The sequence below is a fragment of the Emys orbicularis genome, chromosome 2, assembly GCF_028017835.1.
Source record: "Emys orbicularis isolate rEmyOrb1 chromosome 2, rEmyOrb1.hap1, whole genome shotgun sequence".
In the NCBI taxonomy this organism is placed as follows: domain Eukaryota; kingdom Metazoa; phylum Chordata; order Testudines; family Emydidae; genus Emys; species Emys orbicularis.
The window spans coordinates 285,218,155-285,239,555 of NC_088684.1; positions in this window are offsets into that span (position 1 = coordinate 285,218,155).

The window sequence follows — 21,401 nt, forward strand, 5'->3', positions numbered from 1 at the left end:
CTGCCTGCATTGTCTCCTAGTTAATGAAGGGGTTGTTTAAAGCAAGAAGTTTTGAATGTAGTTTGGGCTATAGGTTTTAAACTCTCAAGAATTATTTTAAATTTATTCCTCATTGTGCATGAAGTTTTCTCGTGTATAGCAAGCCAGCACAGCAATTATTTTGAGGATTTCACAGGTGCATAGGATTTGTGCAACACTCTCACAGGGTGAAATTCATCCCTATTAAAAATAGCAAGAAATTATCCTTTTCTAGTTGTATTTTATTTTGCAGGTTACATTGAACCACTTCAGGACCTGATTCTGCAAGCCCTGAAGTAAACAAGGGTTTGACACATGGAATGCTTGTAGGATTAGACCCCCAGGCTGCGTGTTAACAGACTATACGAATGTTGGCATATTTAAGTACCAGGACTCAAAATATCAGACATTTAGCTGGATAACAAGAATATTCAGTTATAATAATAGAGAATTATAAAAAAAAATGTTTTGAAAGAGTATAAACTCTTTCTTCAGGGCATAACATAAACCTCTAACTAATGGGTTTAGAAAGAAACTTCCCTTGGGGGCGAGCTACGGCATAACTGCCTACTGCAGGCAGCTGGGGGGGGGGGGGGGGGTGTAAATCTTCCTCTGAAGCATCTGAAACTAGCAGGATGGGGAAACTAAATGAGCCAATCTAGTCTGGTAATTCCAATCTTCAGGAATGCTCAGCTCTTCTGAACATCAGCGACTGGGGTGATTAAGATTAGCTACCTAAAGTTAGGTGCCTAATGTTAAGCATGCGAGGTTGAATGTGTATTACTATTTTTAAAATGTACCATATTCACATGGAGTTAAATTACAAAGTTAAAGCACATCCTGTAGATAATTTTCAAATTATAACCTGGATTTAGAGTATTTTTAGAACTATATGATTTTGACAATCTTTAGAAGACTTCTGTATGTGATGGTAGCACAGTCTGGTATGGCTGTACCATATCAGCATTTACAATGAAAACCCCTTTTGGGGGTGTTTATTAGGGAACCAGAAAAATTCAGTTTGAGCTGCAAGCTGATGTGTGTATATATGTCAGCAGAGAAACAAGGTTTTGTTATTATTGTTTTTACAAATTATATATTTTTTAAAGTCTGACCAGTTTTAGATTATATATGGGAACAAAAGCAAATGAGGGGCAATTTAAGGGAATCTCTAGGTTTGTCAATTTAAACAAAAGTCTTCATGCTATTTTATTATTTGCTGCATGGCATTTCAAAATGTACAAAGATTCTGCAGGATTAACTTTGTTTTAGTTAAACGGATTTGAGATATAAAAGACTATGGCCTTTATTTGCCCATCACAAACAGGATAATAATGCTTTCACCGTTAAAGTTTATGGACCTTCTGATAACAATGAGATTTTTGCACATCAGGGTGGATAAAAATCAATGATTTAAAAAAAAATCTGATTTTTTAAAATTTAAATCAGATTTTTTTGATAAAATGCTTTTTGAGGAAAAAACCTATCTAAAGATAAAGATATATTATAGCTCAAAGATATCTCATCATGGAATAGGGATTATAAATTCTAATTCTATAGTTTGAGACAATATATTCATGTGATGTTTAAGAATTTTTTTTATAAATGAGTTCCAATAGTTCATGGATTAGGGACCCAATCTTATGGGGTTCCAGGGGCTTCTGTATAGATTATTTAAATTAATCTTTCTATCTACCCACTGGGACTCAGTGCTCAGTCTAGAAGATACCATCAGAGATGCTTATTTTTGCAGTTCTCAAACTGTGGATTTGTGTCTCCAGAGATAACATGCTTGTTTACAGCAAAAATGTTTTAAAATAAATAAATAAATATATAGAGGTGAGAAATAACAGACCTCAACCCTATTGTCCCTCTGCAAATTTGTGTACACAGAGTCAATTCTTTACCTCTCTCTAAAAGTGCAAAGTTTCAAAAAGTTCAATGAATTGTTGGGGGTGGAATAGCTCTGGACAAGAAGTCTGGAGATAAATGTGAGAAGGGAGGGACAGGCAATAGAAATTAAAAGTGAAACTGTTTGAGCAGCATATTTCAGAAGTCTTAAGGTCTTTCTGACTGTAGCCTTCATTGATTTGAGATCTACCATACATTCTCTCCTTAAAAGGGAAAACCTATAATGGCAGCAGGCCATAAAAGACACTGAGTTTGGGAATAAGAATAATTCAAGAAATATGTTTGCTGATAATGTTTTAAAGAAAGTCACACCAGTGAACTTGTGGAAGTCACTTAAGCACTTGGATTCAGAGACTGTTGAAGTGATAATCTCATTTTTAACAGCAGTAGCTTCTTCTGCGGGTTTAGAAAGAATATTTTCTTCCTTTGGACTAATTCATTCCAAATTGAGAAATTGTTTGAGACCTGAAAAAGCGGGAAAGCTTGTTTTTCTTTTCCAGATTATGAGCAAACAGGAAAATGAAGGTGAAGACGACGGTTTGCTGCAAAAGCCAATATTTTAAGTTTCTCATGTTGACCTGGCTGACATAGTTGAATTAATTTTTCTTGTTTTTTTTTTTTTTAAATATTTCATGTAACTATTTTAAGTTAAAAACAATTTTAACAAAAACTAACCAGATTTTTAAAAATTTGAATGTTTAACTAAATTCAAAAATTCATAGGCTTGTTTTGTTAAAATATTAGATGTTTGCTGTTGAATACATAGCATTGTTGTTTTAGTTAAATAAAACAATTTAAATGTCTGTCCGGTGATGTTCTCCTCCTAATACAGCATAGCAAGAAAATCCTCCAAATATTAATGATTAACCTGTTGAATTGGAGATATTTATGAAGTCATTGGGAGGTGAACTATCTGCTTCAATTACCTTTGGTAAATGAAATAACCAAACACTCATTTTCTGATATAGCTGTAAAACTAATCTGAAAAGTTTTCAAAATAAATCACTATAAAAATGTATAGTGTGTACCTTCTAAAAGTGAAACCCACATCTATCTCTGAGTTGTGAAGAATATGTATTAAGGTTATAACAACCAACAAGAATGCACTTTTATGTAGAAATCCATGATTAAATCAAGTCTTCCTGACTAGTGATTTAAATCATGATTTAAATCAAACCCACCCTGTTGCATGTGGAAGATTTGCAAGATAACAACTTCTAAATATTGGCCCAAATTAAGGCCTCCCTAAGGTAGAGGTGGTAGAAAGGAGGCAACACAACACAGGTATTTACTCCTAAGTGAAGAGCCACAATTTGAAACGACGAAGTTTTCTGGTCAAAGCACAGGACTAAGTGTGAAGCTATGTGGAGCACGGAGTTCCTTTGTGGCTTCTGGCAAGATACTCAGTTTTCCCTTCTGTAAAATACAGATGATAATACTTCCCTATTTTATAGGGTTGTTGTATGTGTTAAATTAGTGGGACTACTCATGCAGAAAAATACTTCATGTGAAAAAGGGAGGCAGAATCTGACCTGTATGTTTGCAAAGTGCTTTGAGGTCTTCAGATTTAAGGTGCTACAGAAATGCAAAGTTTTATTATTGTTTGCCTAAAAGTAGACATCAAGAACCAGAATAAAACCACACACCACAAACTGGATACCCCAATCAGGTACGAGCTTGGTGTTGTGGTTATATATGAACAGTGTTAACATTAACTTTGATTGGTCATCTACAAAAAGTTACATAAACTCAACTTCTTAAAGCTAAAACCTTTTGGAGTGTAAATCTAAATATATCACAACATGTACAACAGGCCAACTTTAAAATTACTTCATGAGCTGCTTCCCAAAAGAAGTTGTTCGCCACCCCAAACAGCCTGCATTTCTGAAGGTCTCTTTCTCCTACACTTGCCATCTGATAAGGCTATGCAGACAGAGACCATTCCCAAAGCGGCAGACAACTCCTCCATCTCATCCTGAAACTGGTCCTCCCAGCTTTCCTGGAGCCAGCTAGTATTTCTTGTCCCCCATGTGCCCCCAAAGCAGCAGCAGCACCTTCAAATGACTAATTCAACACAGGGTGACCAGATGTCCCAATTTTATAGGGACAGTCCTGATTTTTGGGTCTTTTTCTTATATAGGCTCCTATTACCTCCCATCCCAATTTTTTCACACTTGCAGTCTGGTCACCCTAATTCTACAGCCCAGCCCTGAGCAGGCGAAGGGCAGGGGAGAGGGGTGGGCAGCAGGGGGTTCACGGTGTCCCCTAACTCTCGTGTCGGAACCATTCACCACAAGGGAAGCGGGGGCTCCAGAGCAGGGAAGGATCAGCCCCCCCACGTTACAGCTTTCTCCTTCTCGGCCCCATCCAGAACAGGACTTATTCTCCCCTAACAACGAACAAACAAAAGACACTTACTGGCTTTATTTACTATTTCCTGCTAAACCCAGCGTCACTGCATTGTAGCCACAGAGTTTGACTCCCAGTTCAGGAACTCCCCAGTGGTGGAAACTCCAGCTCATTGCGGCGGCTCTTTCCCCCTGGAGCGATTCCTCCCCATCCCGGACGGCGCCCACTCCAGAGGCTGCATGATTTATTCGCGCCCTGCCCGCGTGTGTGGGGACGCGCAGCTCCCAGCCCGTCCAGCCAAGGGGAGGCGTTAGCAGGCGCCGCCCCGCCCGCCAGCCCCGCGCCCTCTGCCCGCTACCTGCTAGCGCCGGACTCCGGGAGCGCTTCCCCCCGCGCCAGCGCTACCGGGCAGCGCCCCCTGCTGGCGACCGGCCGCTTCTCAATGGGTAAAATAGGAGAGGCCTGCAGGTGAGGGTTTTGCATTTACATCCACTCCAGCTGCGGGTTGATCTGCCCTATGTTTTCCTTGCAGTCCACTATGAATCTGGGACCCTAGCTCAGAGCACTGAACTGCACTGCTGTAAATGGTACATTCATCTACCACTTTTTCTGTGAAAGCCCAACGATGTGGTGGTACAATTCTTCCGGGGAAATACAGGGAACAAGCAGAAGAGGAACAATCTTGAATTCATTTTTCATTAAAAATTGGGAAATTCCTCCTATCCCCCCAAAATGCAATTTTTTATTTATTGTAATGAAATGAATTCTTTTGTTCAGACTGACCAAAATAGGTAGGCAATACCAAAGTTCAAATATTTACTTACTTGTAAATAGACTAGACCAATAAAAAGGTCACAGAATTGAAGTGATTTGCCCAAGGCTACAAAGCAGGGAATAGAACCCAAGTCTCCTGACGTCCAAGCCAATAGCCCTCTCCAATAAATCCTCCTCCTTAAGTCTTTCAGAAACTTTTTCTATAAAAATGTACATGCTACTTGAGTGTTTGTTTTTTTTAAATTTCCTTCTCTTTTGTACATCACTTCAGCACATGCAGAATGTTCAGTCATGAAAGAGCACCGAAGGCGGTTACTGAGACTGTAAACCTTACTTAGATTGTTAGTTCCCTAAGGCAGTGGTGTTTGTACAGTCCTGGTCCATAACTACAACTCATGTGCTACTGTAATACCAATATACATAAACATAATAAAAATAACATTAACTGAAACAAATTAAATGGACAGATCAGATAGATAAAGCACAATAGGTAAAACAGACATTTTCTGCCACCCCAAAAACTTTCTGTTTAAGAGACACATTCTGTGGCAAGTTTTGAACACTTTAAAAAAAAACAAAAAACAAGCTCTAAACAATCAGCTGAAACAAACAAAATGTGTGTGTTGGGGTGAGTACCAATGAACTATTGGATCAATTGCTACCTCCTCTTCACCCCATATCCTCTTCTCCAGATATGGGCCTCTTCCCCCCAAGCAATCATAGCTATTCTAAAAGGATTACTGGAAAGTAGTGCAGTCCAAAAAATCCAATTTATTTATGTAGGAAAAATAGTTGTGTATAAATTTTCCATTATTTTTGTTGTGGTTATTTTCCCCCAAGGAAAAAACTGAATCCACAAGTGAAAAATGTTCATTTTTTTGAAAAATATTCTTGATAAAAAATCCACGGGGGATTGAGAATGGTTTTGGTAAAAATGGGCTTTGGTTTCTAGCTTTTCAATGAAAAACTGGAAAATGTCTTCAAAAAATGAAATTATCCTGAAATTATTCAACATAATCATTTTCTTAAAAATTAATTTGATGAAAGATGTCACAGGTTTCTCTCTCACACACACACACAAATTCATGTTGAGTATGAATCAGCTATTGAGTGAAGCACAATATAAACTTTAATTTTTTATTGTGTGGGCCTAACGCACAAGGTTTTACATGAAGTTTGCTAGCACCTTGAAATATAAACTATGAAAGAACCTTCTTAATATTGTCTGATGCAATATTTATGTATAATTTTCAGTTGCATCTGAAGAAGTGGGGTTTTTTACCCATGAAAGCTTATGCCCAAATAAATCTGTTAGCCTTTAAGGTGCCACCAGACTCCTCCTTGTTTTTGTGGATACAAACTAACACGGCTACCCCTCTGATTCTCACAGTTAAGCCAACATGCCCCTCCCTCTAGTGGCTAAAGAGAATATTGCTACTTCCAACAGCAATTACCTTTAAAATAAAGGCGAACTGCAAGGAGTGGTCATGTTTCTTTGAGCCAGAATAGGTCCTGGAGGTAAAAAATAAAACAGCCAGGAGGGGGGAAATTATGAAGAACTTTACATTGAGCTATTATTTTTGAATTGGTAGTAAAACCGAACCTCAGGAAGGATCAATTTAGACACAAATGCAATCCTGCAAAGATTTATGCATGTGTTTAATTTAAATCTGAGTATGTTAGTAAGTCTTTGCAGAATCAGGGCATAACTCTGGATCTGTGCACTCTATTGTGGATGGCAGAAGGACTTAGTCTTTTCACATGGTATAGCAGCAAAAGCAGGAGATTCAAAGGTTGCTATCCCTAATATTTCTACAGTAAACTAATAAGCCAAAAATGTTTACTTATTTATTAAGATCAAACATAATACAGGAGCAGTACAGGGCACAAGCAAACATATTTTTCATTTTGTATTCAGTTCACCTTTAAAAGGGACATTAGGTTAAAAAATATACGTTGTTTTTTTTTAACGTTTCCTGTCATCACTAACAATACTTTATATTTTAAAGTTGTTCCAGTGGTTTATTACTCATGTTACAAATTTACATCTTATTTCCAGACTTAATTTGTCTAGTTTCAACTTCCAGCCATTGGATCATGTTATAACAATTTCTGTCTTTGTCAAAGACTGTGTGTGATCTTGAGCAAGTCACTTAATATCTCAGTTCCTCATCTGTAGTATGGGGGTGTTATGATCCCAGGTTTTCTACACTCCGGGCTCCAATAACTTTTGCCACCACCAAGCTTCACACTTGCAAATTTTGTATTGTGTCACCTCTCACTCTGCTCCCTCATTCAAGGACTTGGTCTCCAGGAGCGAGGTGCTCATTGATAAGTATGGTAGGTACTCTTCAATGGCCACTAGAGGAAAACCCAGTCACCACAGATCCACTCCAAAGTCGTTTAATGAACTCTTACTTTATCAATTACAAGTAAACCCATGAACAAACTCAGTTACCTTTCAACAGTTACTTGCCTGTGCTTGAGAATGACTTATTACAGAACCCAGTTCAGACTTCCTTCTCAGAAGTTGCTGGATCTGACATCCTCCAAACTTGGTCTCAGTACCACAGGGTAAAAATATTAAAAATAAAAAAATACATACATAAACCCCCCCAAAGTTTTAAATGTCATCCTAGACAAAGGGAAGCTGAAGCTGTGAATTGTCCGGTGCTGGAGGTGACCATGAGGTGTTGTCCAGATAAGCTGCTCACTTGTGAGTAACTAATCATTATTTACTAGTGTTTTGCCTTTATTAAGATTTGAGACACCCATTTGTTGAGGGTTGAATCTGAATCCAACAGTGCCCAGGTCTCCTGACTCCCTGTCCCGTTCCTGATAACAAGGTTTTAAAAGTAGTCAGAATTTTCTGGTGAGTCAATGACTCAATTACATAAAACCTGGCAGGAGACAGTAATTGGACAGACCTCCGATACTCTGTAACCTTGATTGTAGACTTGGGCCACATTAAAAACAATCCTTTTCTACCCTCAGGCCTTTAAAATCTTGGATGAAATTCTGAAAAGCACCTAAGTGACTGAGGAGCTTAAGTCCCATTTTCAAAGTGATTTAGGAGTTTAAATCCCATTGACTTGACTATCTCCCCAGTAAGCCCTGAACCAAGTCAATAAAAAGTACATTATATAATCACATATAATTTGGCTGTACTCAATTTAATACCTACTTCACCACATTGTTATTTAATTAACCAAAAATGTCAAACATACACTATAAATCCTTAGATTCTATGTTACTGAGTTGAAAGTGTTTAAGTTTCACTTTGTTATATTAATCCCAAACCACTATTGTTTAGCTACCATACAGTTCTACTTTCATGCTACTAGTTGCCAATGCTCTCAGGTTATAAACTACACCATATCTCCTATCTGCCTTGTAATTGTAGTCAAATGTATTTGAGTCAAATTTAAAGCAAGGTTGAATGTATTTCTAAAAGATGTGCTCTGTCTGGTTCAACTACAAGTAAAAGGGTACTTAAGGATCTATCTGAAGCAATCTCAGAACCCTAAGCAATTATCTTCGGGAACTCCTGGTGTATAGATGAGGTCCCAGAGGACTGGAGAAGGGCAAACATAGTACGTGTCTTAAAAAGGGGGGACAAAAAGGACACAGGGAACTATAGGGTAATCAGCCTAACTTTGATACATGGAAGGATACTGGAACAAATTATCAAACAATCATTTGTAAGCACCTAGAGGACTTAAGGGGTGGGGAGGGATAGCTCAGTGGTTTGAGTATTAGCCTCCTAAACCTTAAGGTTGTGAGTTCAATCCTTGAGAGGGCCACTTAGGAATCTAGGGCAAAATCAGTACTTGGTCCTGCTAGTGAAGGCAGGGGGCTGGACTTGATGTCCTTCCAGTTCTAGGAGATAGGGTATCTCTATTTATTTATATTTTAATAGGGTTATAAGGAATAGCCAGCATGAATTTGTCAAGGACAAATCATCCCAAACCAGCCTAAATTCTTCCTTTGACTGAGTACTGCCCTGGTAGATAGGGTGGAAGCAGATGATGTGACATTTTGATTTTAATAAGGCTTTTGACACAGTCTCCCATGACAGTCTCATAAGCAAACTTGGGAAATGTGGTCTAGATGAAATTACTATAAAGTGGGTGCAAAACTGGTTGAAAAAAACAAAAACAAAAACATGAAGAGTGGTTCTCAATGGTTCACTGCCAATTTGGGAGGGCATACCTAGTTGGGTTTGCAGCATTCAGTCCTGGTACTATTCAATATTTTCATTACTGACTTGTATAATGCAGTGGAGAACGTAGGCCTTGGTGGAGCCCTAGGCCCCTAACAGGGTGAACTAAAGTCTGTGAACCAGAGCAGGCCTGTCCTTGGCAAAATAGCAATGCATCAGGTGTCAGCTAACCAAGTAAGCACATTCCTGACTGGAGAGGACTGTACAAAAAACACACAGCTCTCAAGTAACTATGTAAACACATTCTTAAAAGATGGTACAAGAACACATTGGCCCCTCATAAGATAAGGAGGGAATGACAAGATAATGGATGAAGATGGTTTGTTCTAACTAGGAGGTACAAGGATAAGTGCGCAGATGTGGTAGATACTTAGCTGCTGAATTCAATGGAGCTGTACCAGTTTACACTAGCTTAAATCTGGAACAAACTCTATGGGGAATTTATTGGATAAAAAGAGAGGGAAGGAGGAAAACAGAAGAGGATGACTAATATGATGCAAAAGAGTGGTGTGGTGAGAGCCATGGCAGATTGACAAGGGCTTAAAAAAATTGAAAAGTGTTGTGGAGGTATGTTTTCACAGCCCCTGCCCCCAGGTAGTTGAGCTGCGTTGCCCCGCCCTGCTCAGAAGCAGGGAGAAGGCAGATGGGCTGCACCATAGAGGATATGGGCTGGAGGGGACAGTACACCTGGGAACGGAGCAGTTCACCCCTGTGCACAGATGTAAGATCACATATTTGAATGACTGTGAAGCTTTGGAGTCCACTCAGGCCAGTATGGGGTGCAGTCAACACCTGCCTTGCAACTCTGGGTGCCTTAAATGCTATGCTGCTCTGGCTCACAGCCTTGACAGCAACAGCCACCATACAAGAAAGAAGGTCTCACCCTGGCTTCCATTGCCCAATTATGCTTTGCAGTGGGACCTCAACAACCCTTCCAGCCCTGAGTCCCCCTCAAATCATCTCCTCTGCAGGGCTCAGCCCTTCTCACTGTAGCACTCAGGGGTGGCTCTAGCTTTTTTGCCGCCCCAAGCATGGCAGGCAGGCTGCCTTCGGCGGCATGCCTGCGGAAGGTCCGCCAGTCCCACGGCTTTGGCGTACCCGCCGCCGAATTGCCGCCGAATCTGCGGGACCGGCGAACCTCTCACTGGCATGCCGCCGAAGGCTGCCTGACTGTTGCCCTTGCAGGGACCAGCAGGGTGCCCCCCGTGGCTTGCCGCCCCAGGCACGTGCTTGGAGCGCTGGTGCCTGGAGCCGCCGCTGGTAGCACTCACAAACTTTATCAAGTTCACTTCTTCTTAAAAGAGCCTGTTAGTTTGGCTGAGGATTTTACTTTTCAGTTTGAAATGCTGCACTGAGATGATTGTGTAAGATTAAGTTTATTAACAAAGAACAGATATTTAAGTGATACCAAATAGAAAGACTTGAGTTAGAAATGGTTACAAACAAAAGTAAATGGTTACAAAAGTAAAAATATGCTTCTAACACTAAAACCTAAGTTAACTAGAAAGTTTTGTTCAAAGTAGATTGTTCACTACAGTTGTTCTTCTGGCATGGCTAGCCAGTTCTTAGTCAGGATCCAACACAGAGTTCAAAGCATTTGGTTGCTATGTCTTTTCAGGTGAAGAATGCCAAAAAGACCTTCTCTCTCTGCTTATATCCTTCAAGTTTTCTCTTTGTTTTCAAAGTCAGGAAGCCCTTCTGGGGGCTCAGCTTGCTGAATCCATACCAGGGAGCCTCTTACCTTCTGCCACTGGGGTACTCTTAGGGTCACATCTCCCCCCTCACAAAGCTGCAGGAGGGTTAGCCACTGGCTGACCATAGACAGCATGTCAGAACCCTATTTTCTGGACAGGGCATCTCTCACCATATTTTCTTTCCCCTTTATATGTACAATTTCCATGTCATATTCTTGGAGCATCATGCTGTATTGTAACAACTTGTTTCATAGTAGCAGCCGTGTTAGTCTGTATCTGCAAAAAGAACAAGAGTACTTGTGGCACCTTAGAGACTAACGAATTTATTTGAGCATAAGCTTTCGTGGGCTACAGCCTACTTCATCTAATGCATAGAATGGAACACACAGAAAGAAGATATTTATACATACAGAGAACATGAAAAGGTGGGAATAGCCATACCAACTGTAAGAGGCCAATCAATTGAGATGAGCTATCATCAGCAGAAGAGAGAAAAAACCTTTGAAGGTGACCCATAGAAAGTGTGAGGATATTTTAACATATTTTAACATGAGGAAATAGATTCAGTTAGTGTAATGACCCAACCATTCCCAGTCCCTGTTCAAACCTAAGTTCTGTCCCCCCTCCATATCACTTGGGGCACTCTTTTCCCAGGTGTCCCCACTGCCCGCAGGAGTAACACTGCTTTGGCTCGGCCTCTGGTAGGGTGACCAGATAGCAAGTGTGAAAAATCAGAATAAGGGCTGGGGCTAATAGGCACCTATATAAGACAAAGCCCCAAATATCAGGACTGTCCCTATACAATTGGGACACCTGGTCACCCTAGCCTCTGGCCTCCTGGCCCTGGTACCTCCCTTCCTACCTCGCTCTCTGCAGCCTTTGCTAGTTTCTTCCCTCAGAACCTCAACTAGAGCCAGCTGCTGTTCAACCAGCTGCACCAAATAATTCTGCAGCTACCAATGTACCTCCCATTTTCTCTGCTGGTTCTTCAGCACCTGCCACAGCTGTTTGTCAGTCCCCCTCTGCTGGGATGCCATAAGTGCCCTCCGCAAAAAAGGCTTCCACATACTGTAGCTCCCTTGTCTCTTTTCCTTCTTTTCTATTATGGTTCTTCTCTATGCTCTCCTTGTATTGGGAGTGGCCACTTTATGCAGTCCTTCACAGTCCACCAGAGTCTCTTAAACTTCCCTTGTATCAGGGGCAAATGTATGCCCACATGCTGCACAAATTGTCACAGGGTCCACTCAGTGCAAGTGGCACCTTCTCCTGGCCATCCTGGAGATTAGCTCTGCCAGGCATTGCACCCTCCTCTGGCAGGGTTTTAACCCATCCTGTCTTGCCCTGCATCCCCACCCCCCATCTCTCCAGGAACTACAGCAGGGGTTGGCAATCTTTCAGAAGTGGTGTGCCGAGTCTTCATTTATACACTCTAATTTAAGGTTTCACGTGCCAGTCATACATTTTAACGTTTTTAGGTCTCTTTCTATAAATCTATAATATATAACTAAACTATTATTGTATGTTGTGTCAAAGTGGGGGATTTTCTTGTTTTTCCTTGTTTTTCCAATGGTTTGCATGCAGAGGGGGGTGAGACTCAGTTTCCCTGGGTGTTACTGGTTTAATGAGGTGAGGGGAGAGGGAGTTTGTTGGTACACAGGACCGGAGAGGGAACTTGGGACCCCAGCCAATGGCCTGGAGAATGGATACCCCAGCGACTGGTGACCTGATGACCCGAGGACCCAGCTCAGGAGTCGCAGCCGGTTCTGGCCAGTGGGAGGACAATGGGCTGTGAAGAGAGGACCCCAGTGAACTAACCAGCCAGTTCCAGCCAGAGGGGGCCGAGGACAGAAGAGGGGAGAGGGGGCCCAGGTGACCCTGTTTACCTGGAGAGAGGACAATGGACAGAGGTGGGACTTGGGGCCAGTGATATCAGATGCCCAGCTGGGAAGCAGGGGGGCTCTGGGCTGGAGAGGGGGAGCAGGCAGAGCCCACCTGGATGCAGGGAGACTGGGATGTGCTGTGCTGAGGGAGGCCAGGCCTGAGGCCCGGAGAGTTTTCCTGTGCTGTGTTCAACGCTCAATAAACCCTCCTGTTTTACACTGGCTGAGAGTCACTCTGGTCTGGAAAACAGGGTTGCATCAACCCCTTCGGGGGGTGGAGGCCCCGGGGGGTCCAGAGCAAGGGGACTTCCTGAGGGGGCTCATGGCGAGAAACAGGTGTGCTAAGGCTCAGAGAGGTGCGGCTCCAGGAGGTGGAGGGGCCTAACCCCGAGAGAGAGTGGACCCCCGAGAAGGGCTGTCTCACTGAAGGGGGCACCCCCCACACGGAGCCAAGAGTGAGCACGATCTGTGAGTCCGTGACATATGTAAAGTAAATAAGGTTTTTAAAATGTTTAAGAAGCTTCATTTAAAATTAAATTACAATGCAGAGCCCCCCCGACCGGTGGCCAGGACCCGGGCAGTGTGAGTGCCACTGAAAATCAGCTCACGTGCCATAGGTTGCCTACCCCTGAACTACAGCCTCCTCTTCATGACTTTGCCCTCCACCTGGGTCACCCTACATATGCCCTTCCTGGGGGTGGAGTATCAAACTCCCTCCATACAAATGGCACTCTTCCCTGTTCTGCTCCAGTCATGTCACTCCTCCAGTGGCTGGTAGGGGAGTCCTGGCCCACCCTCTACTCCAGGTTCCAGCTTAGGGGCCCTCCAGTCAGCAGCCAAGGCCTGCACCGTTCTACCTTGCTGTTTTCCACCTGAGCCTTTTCCTACCTTCCTGGCTTCCCCCCACTCTGGGGTCACCACCTTCTCAACTCCCTCCTCTCAGGGAGTATCTGTGGACTACTCTCTAGCCCCTAATACACCTCTCTCCTCCCAGGGAGTGACTGCAGTCTATTTCCCTGGAGCTCCCCTTCTGTGCTCAGCTCCTGGGCTTTATATAGGCCCCTCCAGCTGAGCCTGCTTCCAATCGATTCCCTGCTCCCTGGCTCCTCCTCCAGCTGCAGACTGTGGAGGTAATTGGGCCCACCTGGCTGCTTAAACCCTCCACTCCATCACAATAAAATTCCAGAGGACAAGAAAGTCCCAACACTAATTATTAAGCTCTTGGGGAAAACATTAAATGAATGTGTATAAATTGTGTGATTTGATAAGAAAATGGGCCAAGGGGAAAGGGGCAGACAATTATGACTAGTTGACTGATATTTTCACACAGGAACAGTTCCTATGCTTATGCTCTGAAGAGATCAGACAAGCTATTTGGGATAAACCACTGGATTCTGTCCAAAAATCAGCAGATCTTGCTGGTGCCTATGTGCCAGCTAGAGCATCCAGTGAGTTCAAAGAGAGGGGCAGAAACCCAGTGTAAGGAGGGGAGCCTGTTTTGCCCCTGGTAAAAAGGAGGGTGTTTAGGAGCCTAGGCACCCATCTCCCCAAAATAGATCTCATCTTGGGAAATCTCACTCTCAGCCCCATGTACAAGAGAATGGTGCAAGAAGGTGCTACCTGCGTGACTGAACTGAGCATGAGAAACACTTGACCTAAGCTAAAAGAAACTAAATCCACACCCAATCCAGCCCAGGTTAATGCTGCTGTCATTAACACAGAGGAGCTAGGGGGACCCCTGATTAATTTTGTGAGGTCTGACCCATTACAGGAGGATATGGAATTTATCAAAGTTGCCAAGGGGAATGAGAAAGAATGCCTAGGGTGGAGAGATACCATGCCCAGATTTATCTGGTCAGGGAAATTATGGTCAAGGAGTCTGATGTGCTGCAGAGTGAAGGTGTAGAACTCCTGGGACTGGGAAAATATAAAACTCCTCCACCTTTAGCTAAAGTGCATTGTGAGTAGGAATATTCTGAGGGTCCCTTAAAAGTAGGGGAGTTGGACTGTATTGCAATGGAAATGGGGGTGGGAAATGATATTTTGAACATGTCCAAAGTAGTTAATATTGTAACCAATAGAAAAAGGAATATTGTTCTGTAATCCCAGAAGGAAATGGTAAAGCAAAAGAAACTGCTGTTGGGGGATGGAAGTGTTACCATGAAAACAGAATTAGGGTACCCATAGCTTAGCTCACCTATTGCCCCCTCCCAGGTTTACCAAGGGTTCCCTCAAAACAGCCCACTTATTAACTAATCTGTTCTCCTAAGGTATGGGTCTCCAGGATGGCTACGGAAATACCTGGAAGACACAGATACAGCCTTCCGATAAATGATTGACACAAAACAATAGTCTTTCCAAAACAAGGCACCTTTTTATTGGTGCAAATAACAATCCCTAATACAATAATAACCAAAACCACAAATCCCTCGCAAGTTAAAGAGCACCCTAAACCGCAATAACATACCTCTGTGCTTCTAAGTGGCTGCACCCTGCTTAAGATGGTCAATCTTCCACAGGACACTGACAGCAGCTTTTAAATTTTTCTTAAATGTTACATATATACAATCCTTTTACAGTTAATAGACATTCATACATCTTTATTAATACAAGCACACACATATGCACACTAACATTGCACTATACTATGATTATGACTGACAGGCTGACCTTGCTGTCTTCTCCTCAGGTCTCTGCCTTTTCTCCCTCTGTGTCCCAGTCTGTGTGTCTGCATTCCAGTGGCAGGGCAGGACACCCTCCGCCACTGTCCTTCTGCTGCTTTTTTATTGTCAGCTCCTAACCCCTCGGCTGCCCACTGACACACAAACGTATACTGTCCTGTCAGAACTTTCTAGACCTTCCTGTCAGATCTTTCTTGGAGGCATGCCAACTGCCCACATTCCAATCATTCCAAACTGTCAGTTCTATTTTTAGCCTGCAACCCTTGTTTACCTCAGACTTAGGATTTGTTGATCTTGCCCCTACTTTAGTTTTCCTGCCAATTTTATTTTTAATGCTATGTGACCTGCAGCTTCTAATGGTGGAGTGACTCTTGCCTATTTAAAATGGAAGCCAGGGATACAAAATGGAATTTGGGGAATTTTTCTAGTATCAGGAAGACTCTCCCAGCTCAGCAGAAGGAAGCAGTGTGCTTTCAGGTGTGGGAGGAGCAGATACCAACTTTTGTGTAGCAGAGGAAATTAGCATGCCCTTGGGTCTTGGGAGGAATTAACCCCTGTAACTGAAGCAGCTGTCAGCTGCCAGCATTTTGCAGATGAGCATAGGGAAGACCCTATGCTAGAAAGCATAAGGGGACACATCCTAGACTGGAGGGAACCTCAATGAGGGGGAATAGGGGAAGATTTTTTTGAAGAGGAAGGAATGTTGTACAGGAAAGCTCTAGTGGATAAAGATTAAAATGTTGGGAAACCTTCCAAGCAACTAGTTGTGCCTGCCCAGCATTATGGGGACTCAATGTTGCTAGCCCATGACTGCCTTTTTGCTGGTCAGTCAGAGGCACAGAGCACCTATGCTAGGTTAAAAAGGAATTTTTACTGGCCAGGGATATAGTATAATGTGAAATACTATTGCAGATCTTGTGACTTATGCCAGAAGAGAAAGAGAACTGCAGGACCCCCAAAAGTTCCTCTATACCACTTGCCTGTGATAAAACAGGCATTTTTAAAGGTCGCATTAGACATTGTGGGCCCTAAAAGCCACATCCTACCCAAAGAGGGAAGCCATATCTTGGTCATAGTGGATTTTGCCACTAGCTATCCAGAGGCAATGGCTCTGTCAAACATAGAAGCCTGTGTGCTTTAGAGTTCACCCAGGCTAGTAAGAGATTCAGTCAATACCTGCTTTGCAACTCTGGGTGCCCTAAATGCTATCCTGTTGCAGCTCTCAGCCTTGACACCAACAGCTAGCACACAAACAAGGTCTCACTGGCTTCCACTGCCCAATTACGCTTTGCAGTGGGACCAACAACAACACTTCCAGCCCCACAATCTCTCAAAACCATCTTCTCTGCAGTGCTCAGCCCCTCTCACTGTAGCACTCCCAAACCTTATCAAATTCACTTCTCCTTTAAAGAGGCAGTACACAGAACCAGCTTGTTAGTTTGGCTGAGGATTTTACTCTTCAGTATGAAATGCTGTACCAAGATGACTGTGTAATAAAACAAAATTAAGGTTATTAATAAAGAACAGATATTTAAGTGATACCAAGTAGAAGGTCTTGAGATAGAAATGGTTACAAACAAAAGTAAAAATACTCTCCTAAGATTAAAACCTAATTTAAGAAACTAGAGCCTTATGTTCAAAGTAGATTTCTCAGCACAGTTGTTTTTCTGGGATGGCTGGCCAGTTCTTAGCGAGAATCCAACAAAGAGCTCAAAGTGCTTGGTTTCTTTGTCCTTTCACGTGAAGGATTCCAGAATGCCTTTTTCTCTTTTAACATTTTATCTTTCTTTTCAAAGTCAGAATTACTCTCCAGGGAGCTGACACCTTATTAATTTTTGTAATCTCAACCACTTAATTATCATGCCAGGGGAGATCTTCCCCACTTGTTAGTTTGATGGCTTTGTTTATCTTTTATGTAAATGTACTTTCATTGTCTCTGTTCAATTTACACTGGAGACACATTCAAGGTGGCTTGACTACATTCCTTTGTCTAGGGCAGGGTGACTTAAAACATATCTCCCAAACACACTTTAATTTTTCACGTCACCCATACGTACACCACACAATAATATTAACGACCAGTGTGTTACCAAATCACATATGATACCTCACATGACACCTTTTAGATACAGATTATGACAACAGTGAGGTGGCGTACACTGAACTGGTCAGGCCATCTGAGACTTACTGCTACATATCAGGGAGCCCCTTGCCTGCTGGCATTGGGATCCTCTTAGAGTCACAGCAACATTCTCAGGTGATATAAATCAACATAGCACCACTGAAGTCAATGCAGATTTACACTACTAGCTGACGACCTGGCCGCTTATGTACAATCAGGATATAACTCAATACCGTAGATTGGTTAATATACATACAGATCCCTAGTTTGAAAAGTTTTAAGTAAAATTTAGATAAAAATATCATTTCCAATCTGAGGAGTATGCCTGAGGTAGTGTCCTTTAGCTGGAACCAAATACCATATTAGATTCAAAGAAAGAGGAATAGCCTCACAATATGGGAAATGCCTGCCTAGGAAGAGTACTGTGGAAAAGGGATCTGGGGGGGGGGTCATAGTGGATCACAAGCTAAATATGAGTCAGTGTAACACTGTTGCAAAAAAAGCAAACATCATTCTGGGATGTATTAGGAGGAGTATTGTAAGCAAGACACAAGAAGTAATTCTTCTGCTCTACTCCACTCTGATTAGGCCTCAACTGGAGTATTGTGTCCTGTTCTGGGAGCCACATTTCAGGAAAGATGTGGACAAATTGGAGAAAGTCCAGAGAAGAGCAACAAAAATGATTAAAGATCTAGAAAACATGACCTATGAGGGAAGATTGAAAAAATTGGGTTTGTTTAGTCTGGAGAAGAGAAGACTGGGAGGGGACATAACAGTTTTCAAGTATATAAAAGGTTGCTACAAGGAGGAGGGAGAAAATTGTTGTTCTTAACCTCTGAGGATAGGACAAGAAGCAATGGGCTTAAATTGCAGCAAGGGCGGTTTAGGATGGACTTTAGGAAAAACTTCTTAACTGTCAGAGTGGTTAAGCACTGGAATAAATTGCCTAGGGAAGTTGTGGAATCTCCATCATTGGGGATTTTTTTAAGAGCAGGTTGGACAAACACCTGCCAGAGAGGATCTAGATAATACTTAGTCCTCTCTTGAGTGCAGGGGACTGGACCAGATGACCTCTCGGGGTCCCTTCCAGTTCTATGATTCTATGTGGCAAACCACTACCAAATCAACAGTGACTACTACTACTAAATGGACACAGAGTACAGAAGGCTAACCTAGATGGATACTTGATTGTACTATATATTAACTTTGTCGCTTCTGATATACCTGCTCAAGCCTAGAAAATTTTACTCAATAGAAAAATCTTGAGAAGAAAGGGCCCATGGTTTATGCCCTGTAGACAAGACTAATGGGACAGAAAATACAAAGCCCACATTTTGATGCCCGAAACAGTGCTCTCTTCATAAAGAGAATATATTAAATATACATAGTTCTATTTTTATTTTTACATATTTAACTCAATTTTGTATATACAAATTAGTCACATGATAATTTCATTGTAAAAAGGTCTCATTGCTGAATCTCTTTAGACAAGATAATCTCATCAGACCCATATGATTTAAAAACTTTGAAAATCTGGATTTAATTTTCCATCAACCACCCAAATGTTTTAAAGGTAATTGTGATCATTCAGTGATTTCTTTAGCACACTCCTCAAGCTAAATCATTTTGCAAGACGCATAAGAACCAACCTGTTGTGTAGATCCAGTCCCCAAACACCTGCACAGGATGAGTGAAGGTGCAGTGACTGATTTTCCAGCTCTTAGATTGGAATAGTGTCCATGAAGGGACTGTACTGTAGCTCCATGGCCTGTTTGTGATTGAAAGATGAATTCATCTTTCCTACCTGCATTTTAGTACCCTGCATAAAGATGAATTACTTGGTCTCTATGCAGGGAGAGATGGGTTTCACCCTAATATGAGTAAGATTTTAAATCTATAGAATTAGGCTTTATCCATGGATGGAGATGCATCGTGCTTACTGGTGAATAGCCTAGCAGAATGATTCCCAACAAATGGGCAAGTGCAATTCATTTTGCGTCACCACCTGGTTTTTGCTGGGTCGCAAATAGGATTTTTTTAAATTGTGTAATAACAAAAACTACATCAAAAAGAAGTATTTTAGTCATTTCTCCAGATCTTCAGCTGGTGCAAATCAGCATAGCTTAATTGATTTCCATGGTGCAGCGTCACTGACATCAATGACACTATGCTGATTCACACCAACAAAGGATATTGTCCATTGTGTCTAGCTTCAAATTATAGGAAGAAAATAATAGTATGGGCCCAAAACTCCATAGTGAGAGACCCTGTGGATTAGGGGAAGCAGGGGAAACAACACAGAGAAAGAAAGTTAAAAGGCATTATAATTATTATTTATTATTTCTTGTACTCAAATAGTACCTAGAAGCTCCAGCTCAGATTGCAGCCCCATTGTGCAAGACACTATAGATATGCATAGTAAGATAGTCCCTGGCCAGAGAGTTCACAATCTAAATAGAGAGACAGACAAAAGTGAGGGAGGAGGAGAAAGGAAGAATAATTATTATTATTCCCATTTCCTAGGTGGGGCACTGAGTGAAAGAGAGATTAAAGGTATGTCTACACTGCAATCAGAGGTGACGTGCATGTGGTCACATGGGAAGTCTGTAGCCAAGCAAGAAACTGAACCCAGATTAGAGTCCTAGTCTAGTGCTTCAGCCATAAGGCCAAGCTTCCTCTCAGTCTGAAGTAACTGTGGTGAAGAAAAGAAAGCTGTCTCCCCCATGGACCAACCACCCTTGATAATCGCATAAATCTTGCAACTTAAAAAAAACAAAAACAAAAACTTACCTTGAAAACTGACCTGCATATAAAAATGAGTGATATTTAAACAAATGGAGGGGAAATAAGGGGCTTGGCAATGTTGTGGCTATGACTACCTGAAAATATGACCCAAAGGAAGACAAATCAGCCACTGAAAAATGAAATGGTTCATACTGAGAGTTTGAACACATATATATATCCAATAATACATATTTACATGCATGGGAAAAGAGACTGAACCCAGGTCCAGGAGTAGAGGCCTTTGTGGGATTTTTGTGAGAGCATGATGCCAACAAGAGTAGCAAAGACCTTAAGAAAGAAAACATGGTGAACATAACAAGGCCAATGCCATAACTACAAAGGGAAAAGATTCAGGTTTGTTTAAAAACAAAAGAGAGTTCTTACTCAGTTCATTACTGTTTCGGAATGTTAAATGTTATATTTATTATTTCATTATACTGCAGTAACATGACTACAACAGTATATACACCATGGCTATTCTGTTTAAATTCATCGTATTGGAGGAGTTCCAGTACACTATGTCATATCCATGAGTCATGCAATGATTATGCTTGTGATATGTGAAACACAGGATTGAACAGATTGTGAGCCATAAATCTACCGGGTTTATAATCAAAATGTTAATTAGGAATGAATTAAGACTACATTTCAACCCCCTCTCTCCTTCCAAAACCCCCAAACCTTAAACTTTCTCCCAGCCCACCCTTTACCCCAGGCAGATATTTATTTCCAGACGACACCATGAAATTTATCTTCCTTGAACTTGCTCCCCAACAAAGCAAACCAATCTAAAGAAGTAAATGTCTGGTTAGCAGAAGTAAGTGGAATACAGCTCTATCAACACTATGTCTGGGCCACAGTAACCACATACTAAGGATTCTGCCTTAACTTGGTACTGCCACTGATATAACGGCTGTAACCATACACAAATTCTTCCTGTTCATATATAAATATAAACATTAAGCA